Source organism: Chrysochloris asiatica, unplaced genomic scaffold (genome assembly GCF_000296735.1).
Source record: "Chrysochloris asiatica unplaced genomic scaffold, ChrAsi1.0 scaffold00014, whole genome shotgun sequence".
Taxonomy (NCBI): domain Eukaryota; kingdom Metazoa; phylum Chordata; class Mammalia; order Afrosoricida; family Chrysochloridae; genus Chrysochloris; species Chrysochloris asiatica.
The window spans coordinates 4917105-4939107 of record NW_006408532.1 but is presented as its reverse complement, the minus strand read 5'-3'; positions in this window follow the sequence as shown (position 1 = coordinate 4939107).

The window sequence follows — 22003 nt, the reverse complement described above, 5'->3', positions numbered from 1 at the left end:
CAAAGGCTTTCGATTGTGTGGATCATAACAAGCTATGGACAACGTTATGAAGTATGAATATTCTAGAACACTTAATTGTACACATGAGGAATCTGGACCTGGACCAAGAAGCAGTTGTTTGAACACAGCATGGGAACACAATGTTTTAAAATTAAGAAAGGTGTGCGGCAAGGACACTGATAGGTGGAAAGAAAGACGCAAAAGAACTGGAATTAGAACCCATGTCTTCCTGATTTCACTTGTTTGTTCATATGTCTTTCCAGAGCACTCAGTTCTGCTTCAGACTCCATTCCAAGTACTAGGACGTAGAGTTGTGCCAGTCAGGGTCTTGCCCTCATGGGGCTCACATCTAGCAAAGTGCCTCGTGTCTGAGTTGACAATCATAGTATGAGACTGACTGTCCATCTTCTCAGGGAGTCTGTGTTTGACCGTCTCTGTGTAAGAGCCCACCCAATACTGAAGAAATCAAGGGGTTTTGTTGACTGAATAAATTAATAAATGAAGAAAATGAAAAGAAGAACAAAGATAGAGCTTATTATGAAAATCTTATGCTTCTTATACCCCAAAACCTTTATAAAAATTGTAATAATTAAAAAATTATGGCTACAATACAGCTTATTATAGAAAATTTGCAAAGTATAGAAAAGCATCAATAACAGCATGAAACAACCCTTAATATCAGTCGCCAGAGTTATCCTATTTAAAATTTTCTTTAGGTCTGTCTTATGTATAAATATATATTTTTTCTTTTTCAAAACAACATTTAAGCTCTTTTTTGCTGCCTGACCGATGCCATCATGGGTTGCATGCATGCTCCCGGGAAGGGCCTGTCCCAGTCAGCTCTACCCTATGGCCGCAGCATCCCCACCTGGCTGGAGTTGACGTCTGATGACGTGAAGGAGCAGATCTATAAACAGATTAGTGTGATCCTGAGAGATTCTCATGGCGTGGCACAAGTACGTTTTGTGACCAGCAATAAAATCCTAAGAATCCTTAAGTCCAAAGGACTTGCTCCTGATCTTCCTGAGGATCTCTACCATTTAATTTAAAAAGCTGTTGCTGTTCGCAAGCATCTTGAAAGGAACAGAAAGGATAAGGATGCCAAGTTCTGACTGATTCTGATTGAGAGCAGAATTCACCGGCTGGCTCGCTCCTATAAAACAAAGAGAGTCCTCCCCCGCCCCCCATTGGAAATACGAATCATCCACAGCATCTGCCCTGGTTGCATAAATTTGTCTGTGTACTTGAGCAATAAAACCATTGTTTAACTACAAAAAAAAACAAAAACAAAAACAACCCCAACACAACAACAACAACATTTAAATCATACTATATAGATAACTTTGTAGTTTGCGTTAAAAATATCAACAATTCATTCACGATGTATCATAAGCATTCCCTTAATTGAACATTCTTTTAAACCCAAGTTGAAACCCTACTCAGAGATTGGATTGATTTTCACCATGATAGCATCCTTTACCATAAAATAATTATAAATTTAAGATTAAGACACAACATGAAAACTGTTTAGTAGGACTGTAGACTGCACACTGAGCCTCAGATCTGGTTGCACAATCCTTCCCACTTCTCCTGGCAAATCCTCGGGGAACTGCAGCAAGGATGTTAGTCAGAGGCTCAGTGCTCCTTGGCCCCTTTAATGCTCAGAGTTACGTTTTTGGTACACTTGCTTTCTACATTTACAATCTTTGCAGGTACCACTAAAAGTCCCTGTGTGCTGCAGAAAAACTATTGACAAAGACATTAGAGTGTGTGACTTAGTAATGGTTCTGGAGTCAGACCTAAACCTAAGTTGTGAAATGTCTGTGACCTTGACAAGGAATTTCATCTCTCTGTGCCTCAGTTTCCTCATCTGTAACACAGGCAGCAATTGTACCCACTTCCATGGCAATATGTAGCTGAATGCCTGGCACATGTTTAAAACAAACAAACCAGTTGCCATTCATGTTGACCCCATGTGTTGCAAAGTAGAACTGCACTCCCCAGGAATTTCAAGACTGTGACCTTTCAAAAATAGATAGCCAGGTCTTTCTTCTGAGGAGCCTCTGCATGGATTTGAACCGCTAACCTTTCTGTTAGTGGTTGAATAGTTAACCTTTTGCACCACCCAGGGACTCCTGATACATGAAAAACCACCAATAAATGTTAGGATTCTGGTATGGCATTGTAGGATAAGCACTGGACTGTTAACCACAAGGTCAGTGGTTCAAACCCATCAGTCGCTCCTTGGAAACGCTATACAGTGTCGCTATGAGTCAGAACCGACTCAAAGGTACTTAACACAACATTATGGTTCGAATAGTCACATATTTGGCTCTAACCAAAAGATTGGTGATTGGCGATGTAAAGCTCCCCAGAGTTGTTCCAGAAGAAAGTGTGGAGATTTACTTCCGAAAGATCACAGCCGTTGGAAACTCTGTGTGTGGGGCACAGTTCTATTCTGCAACACATGGGGCTCCCATGAGTTGAAATTGACCTGATGACAATGGTCTTGGTTTAGTTTTTAGTATTATTGTAATTTGCATGTTGGGAGCTTTTTCGACATCTTCTAGTGTTAAGGCTGCTCTTGGCTTCTTGTCTTGATGAAAAGACATTCAGCCTTCCATATAAAGCATGTAAGTGGCCACCATCATCTTGTCCTCAGTCACTGGGTACAGACATCACAGGCATGCTTTATTCCAACTAAGCACTGTAAACCCATTTATAGGAGCTAATGATTTTATTTTGTTTGTAAATTAATCACTATTACACAAATAATCACTGGAAGCAATTGTTGTTAGGTGCCATCCAGTCGGTACCTACTCATAGTGACCCTATGTACAACAGAACGAAACACCGCCCGGTCCTGGGCCAACTAGAAGACATATGACCAAGAGGATCAAATTTGTTGTGGTGGACCACTTTTGAGCCCCTGCATGAAGCCAATGTTACCCCTCGATTTTCCATTGACGTGAGCTAATTAATTATTCTTTACTTAAGCTAATTTGCTTTGGGTTTTCTGTTACTTTCAACTGAAAGAATCCTGCCTGATTGTAAGTATATGCATGGTTGAGTATGCTACATATATTCATATGTATAATAAGGTGAAGTCTTGGTGTGGCACTGTGGGACAATGCATAGGACCACAAGGTTGAAGGTTCAAATTCACCAGCTGCTCCTCAGAAACCCTATACAGGGTCGCTATGAGTCAGAACCGACTCGAAGGCACTTAACACCAACAATGTATAATAAAACACATAAGGGCTAAGTTACAGAAATCTCTCAGACATATTTAAACACCTTGTGGGATTGATTTACTGGGCTATAGAGCTTGGGACCACAGTCTTGTGGGAGATTATAGCAGTCATTTGGCATTAACATAGCTCATAAAGAAATTGTTCTGCCTTGTAGTTTGGTGAGTATGTCTGGGGTCTTAAAGGTTTTTGAACGGCCATCTAAGACACAGTAATTGGTCTCTTCCCATCGGGAGTAAAATGAAGGAAACCAAAGACTGAAGGAAGAAATTAGTCCACAGGACTAACAGCCCAAACAAACCTCAGCCTCTTCTAGTCTGAGAACAGCGGAACTAGATAGTGCCTATGGTTCTGACTGGGCCACAATAGAAGGTCCCGGATAGAGTGGGAGAAAAATGTAGAACAAAACTCAAACTCCTGAAAGATCATTTTAGTCTGTTTTACTGGACTAACAGACTAACAGAAGAGCCCCAAGACTACCAACCACCCTAAGATACTCTTTTAACTTGGAACTGAAGCCATGTGCAGAGGGTTCTTTTCAGTCAAATAATAGATTGTTTTATAAACAATATTACATTTAAGGAATGTTCACCCTTAAACAGTCAACATTAACCCAAAAGCAAAGATTAGAAGGCAAGGAGGAGCAAGGAAGCTTGAGAAGTGAAAACGGAACAAAGAGAGTGTAATAATGAGACAGCTGACACATTGCAGAAATTGTAACCCATGTTATAGAACAATTTATGTAAAAACTGTTAAATGGGAATCTAATTTGCTGTATAAACTTTCACCTAAAATACAATAAAATATATATTTTAAAAAGAATCATGTCGATAAACAGTACCTGTCTCCCAGAGTTGTTATAAAGATTAGATGAGGAAACCCTTATGAAGTTCTTGATAGAGTGCTTGGTGCCAAATATGTGTTTAATAAATGGTGGTTGTTTAAATTGTTTTTATAACTTTAACTGATAGAAGATGAGAAAATGCAGATTAAAAAATAAAATAATATTGGCATATTACTCCTATTCTCACATCTCAGGGATAATCAGGTGAGTATTTTGATATATATTTTTTCTAAACATTTCCCTCTCTCTATATATGTTTACAAAAACTAAATGTTTCACTGAATTATACACATGAAGATGTTAAATTGGAAAATGTTGTGTTTTCTATATTTTTTGCAACAATAAAAAGATATATTATTCTCTACTATTGTAATATTGTTTTGTAATCTGTTTCACTCAGACATAATAAATAAAAACACATCAAAAAGATATAGCTGTGCAGTTCGAGCATACATTCAATTATATTGTTCCAATTTATTTTTTTGTATAACTAACGTGGCCTTCTGGTGTGGCACTGTAGGAGACATGCAGGACTGCAAGGCCAGTTTGAACCACAAGGCCAGTGGTTCAAACTCACCAGTCATCCTAGGAAACCCTATACTCGGTTGCCGAGTCAGAATCGACTGGACAACACTTAACAACAATAACATAAGTAATGTAATGAATAAGAAAGACCAAAAAAGAATCAATGCATTTGAACTATGTTGTTGGAGTAACAAGTTAAAAGTAATATGGACTGCCAGAAGAACAAAAAAATCTGTGTTGGAAGAAGTACAGTCAGAATGTGCTTTAGAAGCCAGGATGGTGGGACTTTGTCTCTCATACTTTGGGCATGTTTTCAGGAGGGATCAGTCCCTAGACAAGGACATCTGCTTGGTAAAGTGGAGGGTCAGAGAAAAAGAGGAAGAACCCCAACAAGATGGGTTGATACAGTGGCGGGAGCATATGGGCTCAAACATAATGACCATTGTGAGGATGGTGCAGGACAGGGTAGTGTTTGGCTTTGTTGTACATCGGGTCACTATGAGTCGGAACCAACTCAATGGCACCTAACATCAATCTATCTGATTTGTGCATTTGATAATTTTGTAACTATCAATTTCTAGTAATAGGATTTCAGGGTATTAAAGGCTTAAAGATCTATATTGTAATTTGTATCAAAATGTTTAATTTTTAAATAAAGTATGTTATTAAGCATTTCCAAACAACAGGGAGCCCATTCTGTGGGCTCCAAATCCTTACTCTGCACCTGACACTTCACAGTTCTAAAGTCATGACTTCTTATGATCCCCAGGACTCACCAGCCAGATCTTGCTAGCTCTGAGTATCAGTCCTTTTACTACTGCCGTTTAGAGCTCCACTCTTCTAGGTGCTTCAGGGGGACCCCAAGGGGTGTAGAACATGCACTCATAGGTAAGCATGGTTATCATTGGTTTTTCAAATTTGTTTTTATTTACAGATGACACAATTATCAATCTTGAAAATCCAGTTAATCTACAAAAAGCTACAAAAACTATTATGTGAATTTAACAAGGCTACAGGTTACAAGGAGCTCTGGTAATGTAGTGGTTATGAGTCAGGCTTCCAATCTCAAGGTCAGCAGTGTGAAACTCCCAGCAGTTCTGCGGGAGAAAGATGAGGTTTTCCGCTCCCGTAAAGATTTACAGCCTTGGAAACCCTGCACAGGGTCACTATGAGTCAGAATCGACTCCATGGCACATACATAACAACAGGATACAAGATTAATAATTTACAGCAATCAATGGTAATTCCATACAGTGCTAGCAATGAACAATTGGACTTGTAAAAAAGTTTTATTGAGGTAAAATTCATGTAAGTCCTGGTTGTCATTTGACAATTTCCATGCTTCCTATCTCCTATGCCATTGTACATCTGAACAAGTCACCACCACTGCCACTGGCCATGACAGAGTTTCCCAGCTTCTGGCCACCTCTGAGCCTCCTGAGACTCTTCGAGGACAAGCCATGCTGCTTTGCCATGATTGCTGCCACGAATCTATAAGGCTCCACTTAGTCCACTGTCCACATGGAGCTGTTTCATGGAGCTGTGGACTTACTCAGCTCTGATAACCTTGGAAGGAGAAGATCAGGTCATTCCTTTGGCAAACACTTGGTTAGAGGGCTCCGTAGTGGAACTGCTTGGGCACACAAAGGACTAGCTTTTCATGAAACAGGACTGTCTTCCACATTTTGCTGCAGAGCTGAGCCCACATCACCAGCCAGACCAGCCACATTGTGTCCACAACCCGCTCCGTTCCTCAGGTCCTGGGCTGAATCTGACTTCCTTTTGCTGATTCCTTTTCTCCTGGGGTAGATTCTCTGGGACCTGCTGTTCTTCTCCAGCCCAGGCGCCCATCACCCCAAAGTGAATTAAATGGAGTCATATAACCAGTCCCTAGTGAAATTATGAGCATACCCTTCACCTAGACTTTAAGTCCTTTGAGAAGGCCTTGAACAATGCAAGATGGATCCTGCCTGCAAAAGACTCTGGGAAAGAATCAGTGAGCTCCCTTGTCTCCCAGCTTGTCATGTGTCTGACCCTATTGGAGAGCTGCCGCAAATCCACCCCAGTAGACTGCCCTGGCTCAGTGAATGCACATAGTTGCTGAGCCGAAGCATATTGCTGAACTTGGATATGGCAGCCTGGTAATCCATTCTGCAACATAAGTGCAGAGGCAGAGACTCAGAGTGGACCTTACCTGGCCAAGGTCACACAGCAAGTTACTGCGGAGTCAGACCTTGAACCCATTTCTCTCTGTGCTGTTTCTGCTGTGTCTCCAGTGCCAGCCCATGTCCTGCCAGTGACTGAAATCCATGATCTGATAGTCTCTGAGCAGGGAGGGTGAGCTGGGTGAGGGGGTGTGGTGCTCTCTGCAAGGATGACTAGGTGGCAGGAATTGAGTATCTGCATGCTGCGTCCCCAGGGCCACCGTGAGAATCTTCTCTTGCACAAATCCCACCACCAGACCCAGCTCTCTGGCCCTGGGGCTTTTGAGTTTGGAGGCCCTTCACCTGCCTCAGGCGGTTCTGGGAGGGGGTTGTGGGGGAAGAAGGCTGGTTTTTGACGGGCAGCTGTGCTCACAGGGCTGTAGGCCTGGCCCCTGCCCCTTCCACCCCTCCCCATCCCAGCTGGCTCCAGAAGGGAAGCGGGGGTGGGGGCAACTTCACAGGGAAACTTTTGTTCTTGTCCAGAGCAGACACGGGCTGGGGACCCAGCTTCCCCTTGGCTGCCACAGAGACTGGGGCCACTTGAGTTCATGTTTATTTTCACAGCGTGGATTCCATGGAGATAACCACCCTGACAGGGAAGCTCTGGGAAGAGGGCTTGGGCCATCATGGAGCACCTACTGTGTGCTAAGTCAAGTCAGGCAGTAGCCAATGGAACCCAAGAAACAGCCCTGAGGTTAGACAAGAGACCATACTTGATTGAGGAGGAAGCAGCTGAGGTTCAGAGAGGGAAAGACACTTGCCGAAAGTCACATAGTAAGTTAACAGAGAGTCAGAAGAGGAGACCGCCTACTCTCTTGGGCTCTTTCTTCTTGGTGCCTGAAATTTGCAACTTCGTGGAGGAGTAAGTGCCTGGGGCCCCACACCGGGCAGAATCTCTAGAGCAGGATGGATAAGAATGTGGGCCACTGTCTTGGGCCTAAGTCTTTGAGTCTCAGTCTCTTCCTCTGAGAATGGGGATAATGATGGCTGTATCTGTCTCCTCTGAGGCTGTGAGAACTGACATAGGGTCTGGCACATAATACAGCAGTTGCTGTGGAGTTAGTTCGTTCTGGCTTTTGGCCACCCCATAAATTGCAGAGTAGAACTGCTCCACAAAATTTGCATAACTGTGGCCTTTTGGAAGCACATCACCAGGCTTTTCTTCCAAGGCACCTCAGGGTGAGTTCAAACTACCTTTTGGTTAGTAGTTGAGGGTTTAGCTGTTTGCACCCTCCAGGAAATTCTGGCACATAGGAAGCATTGTATGCCATTGCTAATATTATTATACTGATATTCTGTCTCACCCTACCCTGAGTCCTCCGGTTTACTGTGGGCCCCAGAAGTCTCCTGAGAGATATGTCAGATTGTTCCCCCAAGCTGCAAGATGTGAGAATGGGGTTGACCTGAATGAAACACGGCTGTCATTTGCCCTTGAGGAACAGATCCAGAATTTCACACAGGATCACCCCCAGCCCCTTAACCCTTGTCCTGTCACAACCTCCTTCAGGGTCTCCAGGTTTTCCCATCCCCCTCCTGGTCTCAGTCCTCCCCACAAACTGACCCTCCATGTTATTTATTTTTCTGTCTTTAAATCTCCCAAGAGTTTATTTCATTTCTGAAATGCTTCTTAAAGCTTCAAATGGACGTAACTCACCAAACATGACTCACCAGGCCGTAATGAACATGCCAGTGAAACCGGCATCGGACATATCAGGACTTAAGGAAACAACAAAGTCACAAACCAAACGTGGAACCAATAAAATCTTTAACCTGACACTACAAACTTCCCACAGACTTCAGAGAAATACCTCGAGAAGTGCATGACCTTTTAGTTTCTCCCCAAGGCTACCTCCTCCTCCAGAGGGGTCTTTCTAAAATACAGATTTGACCTTGTCACTTCCCAGCTTCAAACTCTTCGATAGCTCCTCATTATTTATTATTCTTATTTGCTCACATTTATCGAGGTCCTTTGCTTGCTAGATCCTGTGTTAAGTGCCTTTCATGCATTAGTCTCTGTGTTACTATCCCTGCCTCAGAGAGGAGGGAACAGCCACAGAGAGACTGTTCTGGACCTTGCAGCTGCAAAGCAGTGGAGCTGAGATGTAAATCCCGATCAGTCGGCCTAAAGTTTGTGGCCTCAGTCTCTCTGCTGCCAAATTCCTCAGCCTGCCCTTCAAGATCTCCCAGCTTCATGTCACACCATGTCTTCCTCAGCCTTCTCTGTGTTACCCCCACCCTTGCTAATGTGGCCACAGCCAGCTCATCACTTCTGGTCCTCAGTCTTTATGCACCCCAATCCCATGGACTCTGGACCTCAACCCAGCTGCCCTCCACAGGGGACTCCAGCAACCCATCAGCTCCTGTGGTTTGAACTTCTGAACCACCAGCGGCTTCTCAAGTCTCTCATTTTGAAAGAAAAAGCCCTCCTTTGACCTCCAGCCTTCTGCTTGCTGTTAGTCAGTTCTGACCCATAGCAACCCTGTATAGGGTTTCTGAGACGCAGCTGGTAGATTTGAATTGTTGACCTGATCCTACAGCACCACCAGCTCCTAATCCTTTCCATTTTCAACCATGCTTTAAAAAGACTCCTGTATGGCTCCTGTGTCCTCACCCACCTGGACACCTCCACCTGTCCCTCACCTTCTGCACTATCCTCTGCTTCCAACTCCCCTGAATGAGCCACTTCTAACTCAATTTTGCATAGTCCATTTGCCAGGTTTTTAGTCTTTCTCTTGTATCTTTACCTGGTTCACCATCTAACTTTCTGGCTGCTCCTTCTTTAACTACTTCTTGGCATCTTTTCCTTTGTTCCATGTTTTAAATGCTGATGTGCCCTCTGATGCTCCTGGCCAGGTCCATAGCCTGGCCTCCACCCTCAGTCACCAGAACCTCCACTACCACTACCACAGGGTGATGTCCAGACCTGCACCTAAGCTCTGGCTTATCTCCCAATTGTCTTCTCTGTTGTTGTTGTTGTTAAGTGCAGGCAAGTTGGTTCCTATGCAAAGCCACTCTGTATAGGGTTTCTGAGAAGCGGCTGGTGAGTTTGAACCACTGACCTTGTGATCCAGTGCCTATCCTACAGCACCACACTGTCTTCTCTAGGACAGGCTACCATCACCCCATCCCAGGCTCAGTATGACCCCAACAGAGCTCCTCATCAGCTTTGGTTGTGGGTTGGCCATCTCACCAGAAGGCACCCTCATCCAGTCTCTCACCAGGTGCGAAACTGGAGCTTTCCTGTAAACTTCTCTCTCTTCTCATTCTCCACTCCTTTTCCAAGTTGGTTACCAAGTCCTGTCGATTCTCCTGTGCATATCTTGGCTCCTCTCCTCCATATCCCCTAGGTCACTGCACTTGTTCAGGCTACCATCTTCTCTTGCTTTCTCATTGTTCTCCCCATTCTCCAACCTCTCCTCTCCAAACTCTTCTTCCCACAGAATGATGTCTCTCAAATGAAAAAATAAGTCTTTTGAGTGATTACCCGTTAGTCTCACAATAAAACCCATCATTATCTGGCAATAAAACCAATTTGTCTCTCCTGCTTTCTAGTTGTGTGATCCTGGATCAGTTAATGATCCTCTCTTCCAGCCTAGTACTTGACTTCATGCCTCCAAGCTGTTTCTTCTGTCTTGAACACCCTTATTCACATACTGCTCATCTTCAACTCTTAACTTAAATGTCACATCCCTTTGGTGTCCTAAAATGACTCAAGTGCCCCTTCCCTAAGGTTCTACTCAAGCTTATACAGATGACCCTGAAAAATTTTTTTAATATTGTAATTGTCTTGTTATATCTGTCTGTTCATTTCCCCCACTCAAATACACACAGGACTAGGAGATTTTATAGGGATTCTTTAGAGAGAATTTACTCTGGGTCCCTAGTGCTCTGCCCAGGGTGTGACTTGGAGTTGGAACTCAGTAAATATTTGTAGGATTTCCTTTAATTAGGATACAAAAGAGAAAAGAAAAGCAGACCCAAACAACAACAACAACAAAACCCTGGACTGAAAGTTTTGAGGATCATCTGGGTGGAGTTGGAAGGGCCAATGGCCCAGAGCTCATCAATTGTGGCTTTGAGTCAGAGCCAAACTCCAGGCTATCTTAGTCAGTATAACCAATCCCGCCCCCCGCCCCCCCACTACATTCTGGGGTATAGATAGTCCCATGAACACCAGGACTAGAACCAGGCTTCTAGCTTCCTGGATGAGTCTGGAAGCCATTCCTTACTATAGCTTTTAGTACCAGACAGACCTGGCTTTACTCCAGTCCCTCTTAACCTCTCTGAACCTCTGTGCTTTTTCTCTTCCAACTTGAGGATGGTACTGCCTACCGGGCAGAGCTGCAAGGTTTCAATGATGTAATTTACATAGAATAGCTAGCCTGGCTCTGGACACTTAGCAGTGCTTAGGAATTGATTACTTCTGTAGTCATATAGCCTTGGGCTTCCCTGGTGGACACATTTAGGCAAGAGTATAAAGATCAGTTATAATAGCTACCCTGATTCAGCACTTGTTGGGCCAGGAAGTGTGCTGGGAGCCCTACCTGCAGTATTCCATGTTACACCCATTCCCCACCCCCTCATTTGACCATGAACAGAGCGGTTAGGCTCTTTGCTCAAGGTCACACAGCCAGGAATTTTCAAACAACAGGAATACTTCACTGCTAGCCCATTGTGTTTGTCCTTACCAGGCCAGGCCTGTGGTCCCAGACAGCTTCTCATCCTGAATGGGGCCCAGCCTCCTTCACAGCTCTCTCAGCTATCCTGCCCACTGCTAGATCTGTTTAAACTAGCTGAGCAGGGTGAGGTGGGGAGGCTGCAGAGAAGGTACGGAGATGTTTGTTTTCCTTGGGGGTTTATATCAACATTGGTCTTGACATTTCGCCTGTTATTATGTGTGGTTCTTTACAGGGTGAAATAATATTTTCTTTTGCTTGAGAAAAGGACAAAGTTCAGACAGAGCTCTTGGCCCCAAATGGATTTTCCTCCTTCTCTGCTTTCCATGTGCCATAGCTACTCCAAGTTCTTCACAGCCATACCTTTGGGTAGGCGTCCTGCCTGGGCCCTGGTTACAATTTGAGGCTGTAGCTATCCATGTGTGTTGGAGATAGGGTCTGTGCTACAAATGCTGTTTGTTTCCAGGGATACAGTTTGTGGGTCAACCTTAGGGCTCTGCTGCTAACAAGAAGATTGGCAGTTTAAACCCACTGAGGGAAAGATGTGGTAGTCTACTTCTGTAAAAATACCTTGGAAACCCCATGGGGCTATTCTACTCCGTCCAAATGGATCACTATGGGTTTCAATGAACTCGACAGTAAGATTTGGTTTTTAGTTTGGTACATTCCATATAGTCATATTTGTTGTTAACTTATTAAGTGTCTTTGAGTCCGTTCTGACTTGTTGTTGTTGTTGTTATGTGCCGTGGAGTCGGTTCTGACTCATAGCGACCCTGTACAGGGTGTCCGAGGCTGTAAATTTTTACGGGAGCAGAAAGCCTCATCTTTCTCCCGCGGAACAGCTGGTAGTTTCAAACTGCTGGCCTTAAGGTTCGCAGCCCGATTCGTAACCACTACGCTACCAGAACTCCTTGTTCTGACTTGTAGTGACCCTATATAGGAGCTCCAAGGAGTGGCTGATGGCCTTGAACAACCAACCTTGTGATTAGCTGTGTAGTACTGATCCTACAGTGCTACACCAGGACTCCATGGTCATATTGGGCATGTTCTGAATATGTGGAATATATGATTGGGACCTTCTCCGGACTGTGGATACTCCGTGTGATGTGTGATAGGGTCACCCACCATTCCTTAGACACAGTTGGGAAGCTACAAGTATCTGCACTGTACACTGTACATATCCTAACAACAAGCTATGGGTGGTAGGTACCACAGGTAAATCTCACAGGCTCTGCGGATCCTCTGAGCTTGACTGACGGTGACTTTGTGCTATAAATTATTCTAGGTATCTGGAGCTATAGATGCTTCTCGATCTGTAGAGAGACTCCCCTGAGTTGCTGATATATCTTCCGTAGTAGAGATGTGCGCAGTGCATTGGAGAGAAAAACCTGTACTGGAAATCTCAGTATGTCTTGATAGGCCCACTCAGTGTTCAGTAGATAATTGTAATGACTTTCCTAATTATGGAATCCTGGTGTGATGCTGTAGGATAAGCACTGGACTACTAACCACAAAGTGGGCAGCTCAAACCCTCCATCCGCTCCTTGGATACACTATACAGGGTCGCTATGAGTTGGAACTGACTTGATGTCACTTAACAACAACAACCTGCTAATTATGGCTACAGCCTCCGTTCTTTGAGCTCTGTTTGCAAAAAACTGAGTCAAACCCTTTGCATGCATTAACTTATTGAATCCTCTTACAATCTAAAATTGGTGCTGTTGTGTGTTGCCACGTTGGTTCTGACTCAGTGATCTTGTATAGGATTTCTGAGAGCAGCTGGTGTGTTTGAACTGTCAACCTTGAGGTTAGCAGTCCAGTGCTTATCCTACAGCACCACACCAGTAAAGAGTCTGGCATTTGTCTTCCTGTTTTATAGTTAAGGCAACTGAAGCTCAGAAGCTCAGAGGGGGAACTTCACTTGCCCAAAGATACACATTTATTCTAAGGTGGTCCAGGATTCAAACCCAGTTCTGCTGGGATCACCCTGTAACCCTGCCCCTGTACAGCACATTTGGGAGCTAAGAGCACTTCCCATACACATTCTTTATCTTCTGGACCAGGGTTTCTTAATGTGCTCTATTAACATTTGAGGTCAAGTAAATAATTCTTTGCTGTGGAGTTCTAGTGTGGCACTGCTCTGGTAACGTAGTGGTTATGAATCGGGCTACGAACCTCAAGGTCAGCAGTTTGGAACTACCAGCTGGTCTGCAGGAGAAAGCTGAGGCTTTCTGCTCCTGTAAAGATTTACAGCCTCGGAAACCCTATACAGGGTCGCTATGGGTTGTAATCGACTCGACGGCACTTAACAACAACAACAACAACAACTGCGGGTTAATGCGCTGGACTTCAAAGTCGGTTTGAACCACAAACTTTGCAGTTCAAGCTCACCAGGCACTTCTCGGAAACCCTATATAGGGTTGCTATGAGTCGGAACCGACTCAATGGCATTTAACAACAACAACAACTACAAAATTCTTTGTTGTGGTGGCTGTCATGTGCCACCACACATTGTAGGATATTCAACAGTATCCCTGGCCTGTATCCATTTGATGCCAGTGATACCTACTTCCTATAGTTTTGATGATCAAAAATGTCTCCAAACATTGCCAAATGTCCCCTGAAGGACAATATTGCTTGGGGTTGGGAACCACTGCTCTAGATAGATTCACTCCCTTTGGAGTAGATGTGGTTTGTGTGGGAGGACCAGGGCTTGCCTCTTAGACAATGAAGACAGGTTTAGGGTCATGGAGGTGGGGGTGGGTGGGAGGACTTTGTGTGCCATCGAATTGGTTCAAACGTATAGTGATCCTGTATAGGGGTTTCTGAGGCTGTAACTTTTCATGAGAGCAGAAAGCCTCATCTTTTTCCTGAAGAGTGACTGGTAGATTTGAGTTATTGACCTTGTGGTTAGCAGCACTGCTTGTAATCCACTGCACTACCAGGGTTCCTTGAATCAGGGTCAGAGGTGGGAAAAATAATGAAGATTATGATGATGGTGATGCATGTGCCAGGCATATAGTATCTTATTGAATCCCCGCCCTGATCCATGAAGAACCCACAGTATGAAGCTGATGAATGAGGTCACGGAAACAAAGCACCTTAGAAACCTGCCTTTCCTACTTCACTAAACAAAGTCCTCAACTCTGAGTGGCCAGCCTGCTTTCTGGGACCAGGAAAGGTGATTTAAAAGATCAAGATAACCAAAGCTCCTGGGGAAGGTGATTTACCCTCAAAATTGCTTAAGAATCTTTCTGACTGGTGGCCTTCCATATTTGCCTCTTTGTTCACCTTTATCATCTGTATGGAGTAGGTTCTATCTAGATGGATTAGAAAGATAACATGCTATTTTAAAAAAGAGCAGCATCTTTCTCTTCCCAAAAGAAAATTCTTTAGCTTATTAGTTATTTTGTTCTAAATATGCTTGTTCCCAATGATAATTTGAGATGGGGCATACAGTGTAGTTGGGCTGAGAGTCAAAACCTAAGTTGACAAACAAATGGATGTGTTAGTCAGAAAGCAAGCTAGGTGAGTTTCCCAAGGCTGTCATAAGGTGGTCTAGTGGTTAGGATTCGGTGCTTTCAACAGGTTCGATTCCTGGTTAAGGAAGCCTTTCTTCTTGGACTTCTAGTGTGGTACTGTAGGATAAGCACTGGACTGCTAACCACAAGGTTGGAGGTTCAAACCCACCAGTGGCTACTTGAAAACCCTATACAAGGTTGCTATGAGTCAGAATCTAATCAATATTTGTTGTTGTGAAGTGCCATCAAGTCGTTCTGACCCACAGCGACCCTGTATAGGGTTTCCGAGGAGCAGCTGGTGAGCTTGAACCACCCATTTTGCAGTTCAGATGGCTTTGCAGTCTGGCACATTAATCCACAGCACCACACCAGGACTCCAACAACAACATAAAGACTGAAATTTATTGTTTCAGAGTTCTAGAGACAATTAGTCTGGATATAGGGTGTTTGCAGGGCAGGGCCATGTTTTCTCTGAAGCTTATCTCTCCTTTCTTGTCTCTCCCAGCTTCTAGTATCCTAGTCATAGCATAATTTCATTGTCACATAGCCATCTTCCCTCTGTTTCTCTGTGTCTCTTCTTTTATAAGACACCACCCAGATTGGAGGACTCCTGCCATGGCACTGTAGGATTAGCACTGGACTGCGAACAGTAAGGTCTGTGGTTCAAACTCACCAGCTGTTTCTCAGAAACCCTATACAGGGTCGCTATAAGTCAGAACTGACTTGAGGGCACTTAACAACAGTGACAACTGAGATTGGATTAGGATCCATTCTATTTCAATAGGATGGAACTGATTATGTCTTCGGAGTCCTATTTTAAAATAAGGTCACGTTCACAGGTACCGGAAGTGAAAATGACAACAATCGTTGTTGGAGACATATTCAATCTATAACACCTGAGTTCCATAGGAAGCAGGACTTGTGACAAAGGGTTAGTGTGAGGGGTATGGGAGTGAATCAGAGACGAAGGGAGAGCCAGTATAAAGATATATTGTTATCTATGGATGATAGGTTGCTCAAACCATAGACAGCTTAAAGTGTTATATGAAGCATGCCTTAGAGTCATCCATCTGGGGAAAGTCAAGAGGGAATGGGGAAGCATTCATTCATCAGCATCAGTCACCTATTAGTCAAAAGCTTATCTTACAGGTATTGAGGAACATTCTTTCTAAACATAGCGTAGTGGTTACGAATCGGGCTGCGAACCTTAAGGTCAGCGGTTCAAAACTACCAGCTGCTCCGCGGGAGAAAGATCAGGCTTTCTACTCCCGTAAAGATTTGCACCCTCGGAAACCCTGTACAGGGTCGCTATGGGTCGGAACCGACTCGACGGCCCTTAACAACAACAACAACAACCTACTGCCATGTCCACAGAGAAGCCCCAAGGTTGAACAAGGCACTGACCTCCATGGAGCTAGACAGAGCCTTTGCAGGCTGAATGCCATAATAGAGTCATAGTCTTGAAGCAATAAAGACAGAGACCGTGTTAGCATTGACGTGCTCAAGAGTGTCCAAAATGGCATCATTGAGGAGGTGACATTTGGGTTGGGATTTGACATGAGAATGGACAAAGTCATCTCATCACATGCATAGGTTTGTGTATCCATCACAACAGAATAATTGTATCTTGTGTCTGACCCACTGAACCACTTGGAGAAATCTTCCAGAAAGAACATGTGGTGTGGCTTTTATTGATCATTTCTTGACCTTTCAGCAAGTATTGAGGCAAGCTGTATGAGCCTAGCTGGTTTCCGATGCCCACACAGAACTATGTATCCTGTAGAGTCAGAGCCCATAGAAAGTGCCCTCGGGAAATCAGATGAAGATGTCCAGTGATGTAAACCAGGATGTGGTCCAGTGGCAGCCTTAATGATCTGATAAGTGCTGTACAGCAGTACTCTCCACTAGAAATATATGTTGTTGTTGTTGTTATATGCCGTGGAGTTGATGCCGACTCATAGCGACCCTATACAGGGTTTCCGAGGCTGTAAATCTTTACGGGAGCAGAATGCCTCATCTTTCTTCCACAGAACAGCTGGTAGTTTCAAACTGCTGACCCTGAGATTCGCAGCCCGATTCGTAACCACTACACTAAATTTTCTAGGTGTCACATTAAAAAGAGAAACAGGTCAAATTCATTTAAATAGTATATCGTATTTAATTCAATATATCCAAAGTGTTATCCTTTGAGCATGAAGTCAGTATAAGAGACTAATGAAATATTTGATATTCTTTCATTTGTACAGTGTCTTTGAAATTGGGCATGTATTTTATACTAACAGCACATGTCAACGGTTGTTGTCGTATGCTGTTGAGTTGATGCCAACTCTTAGTGACCCTACAGGACCCCTTAGGGTTTCCAAGCCTGCAATTTTTATGGAAGCAGACGATTACATCTTTTTTCCTGGAAGTGGCTGGTGAAGTCACTCTTTTGGCTAGCAGTTGAGCACTTAACCATTGCACCACCAGAGCTTCTTGCATGTCAGTTAGGAATGGCCTTGTTTCAAGTGACTGCTAGCCACACGTGCCTAGTGGCAACCGTATTGGACAGGCCGACTTTAGAGATTGGTAAGACAGCTATTTTGTGCTTTCAGGGGACATGTTTCTAGTAACACAAACTAGAATGATTGGTGAGTAATAGGAGGGGGCTTCAAAAAGTTTGTGGAAAAATACCATTATCTTTTAATTCCATTTTTTCCATGAGCTTTTTGAAGGCCTTTGGTATGTACATGATAACTGTTAAAATTAACCTAAATAAAGTTGTTTGCAAAAATGAACTTGGGTTTGCGCTAATGCACAGAAACAAACAGAATTAAGATCTCCCAGTTCAATGTAGCAAAGAGTCTCCTAGATGGCTGTAAGAGTTCTAGCTTCTGGTCGCCCAAAGGTCCTTTTCTGAGAAGTAGAGGGTCTGGATTCAGACTCTGGTCTGTCTGACGGCAGGTTCTGGATGCTTCTCCACTGTCCTGATGCCAGAGGCTGACCTTATGGGTCCCAGGGTTCTCAAAGGAGCTCAGACTGCAGGGCAGCTGGGTGGAGCCCTCTGAGTCTCCTCTGCTTCTCCTTGGCCTCACTGCCACCACCCTGTCCCCCAGACTCTGCTCTACAACTCTCACCCCTGCTCCTTTGGGTGGTCAAATCCCAACACCTGCTGTACCAAGTGCTGTTCCTTCTCTCTCTGTATGGCTGGGGTCCACTGTGAACCACATCCCCCACTGCATAGCCACATTCAGGGGACCCTATCTTCTTCTTACATCTGTTCACTGCACTCAACACACAAACTGAGCAGGTCAAATATGAACCTCCCTTCCCCATCTCCTCCTCAACTTTACTCTTGTCCTTCCACAGTCTTCTTCATCTCAGTTGAGAGGAATCCCTGCTCGCTGTGACCACCCTGATTCTTCTCTCTCTCATACTTCATTCCAGTCCATTAGTAAATGTTCGCAGCTCTGCCTTTAAAATGCTTCCCAAATCTGACTTCATCTCTCCTCATCATCACCACTTGCCTTCTACCTTGGTCCTAGCCACTACCACCTCCTACCTGGACTTCCTGCTTTGGCCCTTTGCTCTCTTCATGCAGTCTCTAGAGTGGACTTCTTAAAACTCCAGTCAATTCATGTCACTTCTCTGTTCAGAGTCCCCAGTGCCTCCCAGATCACTCAAGGTTAACGTCCACACCATCTGACCGTGTTCCTCTCTGAGCTCTGGTGCAATGGCCACCTTCCTTGAATATGCTGAGGCCAGCACAGTTCTACTTCAGGGCCTTTGCACTTGCTGTGCCACTGCCCAGAACCCTCTTCCTCCATATATTCACATAACACCCTCCCTCACATCCTTCAGGTATCTGCTCCGATGTTACCTCCACAGCACTTCTTTCTGACACCCTGCTCATAATCTCTTTATAATCCTACCCAGCATGAGTCCCATCTTTCCCTGCTTTGTTTTTCTTGGGAACACTCTACACCATCAGAACTATTCTCTTCTCTTCTTTGCTTATAAATTTTGTTTTGTGCTTACTAGAAGATGAGCACCAAGAGGCTGGAACTTTTGTTTGTCTTGTTCTCCAGTGTATCCCTAGCACCCAGGACAGTGCCTATAGGTAACTGCAGCCAGCACACTTGTTTTAGACGAAGCACCTTTGGGCACAAATCATATTTGTTGCAGAATCAAAACTTGGGACCCACACCCAATTCAGTGATCAAGATGGAAGTCCTCACTGGCTCTGTGCACTGGACACTCATCATCGTCACGGTCACCAAAAGTTCAGAACAGGCCTGGATGTCAGGATTTCTTGGGGCTGGTGCCCATTCTTCTGGGGATCTAGCACTGATCAGCTGCAAAGTGGAGGCAGAACTATAGTTGACCCTTCAACCCAGGGCATATGCCAGAGACCATCCTGGTCTCCAACACTGCTGGTATTAAGGAGTCTACCCCCCCAGTTGGACTCCTTTCTCCCTCACTTACTCCCAGTAGAGTCATATGGTTGATGGGGTTGGGGGAATTGAACCAGACCTTGTGGTGCACTGAGCCCTCATTGATAGTTAACCCATAGGGTGTTAGTACCACTATTGAATGGAACAACTTGTTGAAAGGCCCCAGAAAGTGAGAAGGGGAGCTGTGTGCCAGCCCAGCCTGCCTGATGTCAACATCTCTGTACAGAGGAGAGGAGAGAGGGCTTTAGGCTGATGTCTGCAGGTCATGGGCTACATCAAGGTTTTCATGTCCTAGAGCCCCCTGGAGGCCATCTGGGATGAGACGTGAACAGGGGGCAGCGGGGGAGTAATGTTCAGCTTGAGGGGCAGCCTTCTAAGGGGACCCAGTGACCCTTCCAGCTAATATCTTCAGATTATATCAGCTTCTCACATGTGTGGCCCTACTAAGTCTCTCCACTCAGTGGTCTGCCCAGCTAGGCTGGGGTTTGGGTCCCCCCATCCCCATGCACAGTGATGATGACAGCTTACAGTCAGGACTGCTGCCTCGGGGCAAGGGCAGAGAAGGACAGTTGGTGTGGAGCACGGCTGGTCAGTGCAGGGGGACTCGGGGGAGAGCGCCAGGCGCACGTCTAGATGGGGTCATGAGTCTTCACTGGGCAGAATCAGGGACTCAGTGGAATGTGGTGGGGACTATAGTCTTGGGTGACAGCCGGGCAGTGCATGGGGCACAGCGGGACAAGACTCAAGGCTCCAAAGCCCCTTGGCTCAGGAGCTGCTCCTGGTCCCTGCCACCCCTCCCGCTCCTGGGGTATCCCAGACACCATTTCCACTTCCCCCCTCCCCCCTAATCAGGAGTTGTTTCTTACTGGGCTGCCACTGCCAGGCTACCACCGGCTGACGTGCCTTTGAAATCTTATCTCTCATCTTGTTCCCTGTTTCCTCTCTGTCTAGGCCTCATCTGTCTCTTGTCTCCCACTTACCCCCCACCTGCTTCCCATCTGTGGCCCCTCCCCTCTTCCTACCCACTGGCTACTACCAATGTCCTGTGCTGTCCTGTCAGCCTGACTCCAGTCCCAGCCCAGTAGGGCCCACAGCCCTCCAGGGGGCACTCTCATAGCTGTGGACCCTAATATACGACTGCTTCTAGACCAGCAACCTACTCCTAGACTCATTGGTCCTTTCTTCTCTCTATTGTAGACATAGGCCACTGTTGATAAATGGTGGTGGTGGTGGTAGTTGTGAGGTGTGGAGTCAGTTCCGACTTACAGCGACCCTGCATAGGGTTTCCGAGGCTGTAAATCTTTATGGGAGTAGAAAGCTTCATCTTTCTCCTGAGGAAAGGCTGGTAGTTTTGAATTGCTGATGTTGAGAAAAATAGCTTGTCCTAATTCTAAATCCCAACCCCCAGACTCCCTAGCCATCCCCTGCTGCTCCTCCAGGACCAGCTCTTAGGACCCCTCCTCCAGGCAGCCATTGGACCCAGAAAAAATGTTTGTCCCTTCTCTGAGCTCACCCAGCCTAGTCTGCCCTTGGCTTGGATCACGTGGGTCACAGCAGTCAGTAGTTCCACTACCACCTCGAATCTGTGACCTCCTCAAGTGCAGAGACATCTCCAAATTTGTCCTGCACAGATGTGGAAACCGAGGTTCAGCATGTAGGTGCTCTCTGATTGCAACACCTGGCCAGCTCTGTTCCAACACAAGTCCAACTCTGTTCCATCTATCAGGACTCCAGTTCAGGACAGCCCTTCACTGAGGCTGCCTGGCTACTCTGGCTACGGTGACACACTCCCACCACACCCCCACCATCTTCACTTCTGCACCTTCGCTTCATTTCTTAGGGGACTTCATGTTACATTATGAAGACTATATAGAAAGACTCCTTCATCTTAACGTTACCAGACTTCCCACTCTACATTTCCTCTTCTCCATCCCCCTCCCGATTCAACGCAGGAACTGTTCTTCTTGTTTAAGGTCAGCCCTCCATGTCAGACCATGCCCCTCCTGCCTCACACAGAACCTCACACCATCCTTCACCCTTCTAGCTCTTATCTAGTTCATCCTTCCACCCTCAAGTCTTTCCCATTTGACTCCTGCCCCTTCTGCAGAACCAATAGATCTGTGTTGGAAGAAGTGCAGCCAGAATGCTCCTTCGAGGCCAAGATGGTCAAACTTTATCTCTCATACTTTGGACATATTGTCAGGAGGGACCAGTCATTGGAGAAGGATATCATGTTTGGTAAGGTGGAGGGTCAGAGAAAAAGAGGAAGACCCCCAACGAGATGGATTGGCCAAGTGGCAGCATCGATGGACTCAAGTGTGGCAACAGTAGTGAGGTTGGACCAGGATCGGGCAGTGTTTTGTTCTGCTGTACATAGGGTCACTATGGGTCGGTATGGACTCGATGGCGCCTAACAACAACAACAACTTTCTGCAGCCCCACCCCAGATCTCTTGCGTTTCACAGGCAAATGGCCCAAGCACAGCTTCTCCATCAGCTTCTTCATGGCATCATCTTGCAAGTCCTCTTTGGTCCCTCCTCTCCAGCTTC